This window comes from Brassica oleracea, unplaced genomic scaffold (assembly GCF_000695525.1).
Source record: "Brassica oleracea var. oleracea cultivar TO1000 unplaced genomic scaffold, BOL UnpScaffold01045, whole genome shotgun sequence".
NCBI classification, from domain to species: domain Eukaryota; kingdom Viridiplantae; phylum Streptophyta; class Magnoliopsida; order Brassicales; family Brassicaceae; genus Brassica; species Brassica oleracea.
In genome coordinates, this window is record NW_013617616.1 from 19,946 (window position 1) to 20,777 (window position 832).

Sequence of the window (832 nt, forward strand, 5' to 3'; positions counted from 1 at the left end):
TTTGGTGTTGGGAACTTGATGCTAAGGTGGTAAGTCGACGGTACCGCCTTCATTGCGTTGATCCATGGGGTTTCCATGATAACATTATAGATGGCCGGGTTATCGACTACGGCGAATTCAACGATTTTTGTGACTTCCCTTGCCATGATCAGAAGTTTGATCGATCCGAGGGTCATTGATGTTTTGCCCGAAAAACCGGTCAGTGGTTTTGGTTCCGGGATGATTTCCCCGAGTTCGATGTTCATTCTCCGGAGAGTGTCGCGGAAAATGACGTTGACCGTGCTGCCTGTGTCGATGAGGATTCTTCCCACTTCGAGGTCTCGAATCACCAAGTCGATGACCAGCGGGTCGCAGTGAGGTTTATCGAGTCCGACGGTTTCCTCCTCCTCCAAAATAATCGTATCGTTTGGAACGTTGTCAGTCAGGGACCGAGTCGTCCAGTTAGAACTTGTTTCCGCCTTTCTTCCGTAGGCCTTGATGGACGAAACAGAGTCACGGTAGAATTGCGATTCGCCAATGATCATGTTTATCCTCCGGCGGGTACTATTCTCTCCAAGGTCATCCTGCCTTCTTCCGCGTTTTTTGCCAGATTGATTTGCGCGTGCGTCCCTCTCGGGAGACTCTTTATCAGTACTGGGAGGGCGGTCAGAATCCAGGATGAGGTCCTTTATGCTAGTGACCTTAGAGAGGTCGCCAGCGAGGAGTTTTACGGCTAGCCTTGCGCCGAGAATTTTGCAGTTCATAGTGGAATGACCTTTGGTCTGGTGGAACTCGCAGTAGGAGTTATCCTTATACTGGTTCCTGGACCAGGTGTTTCCGGATGTCTTCCCTC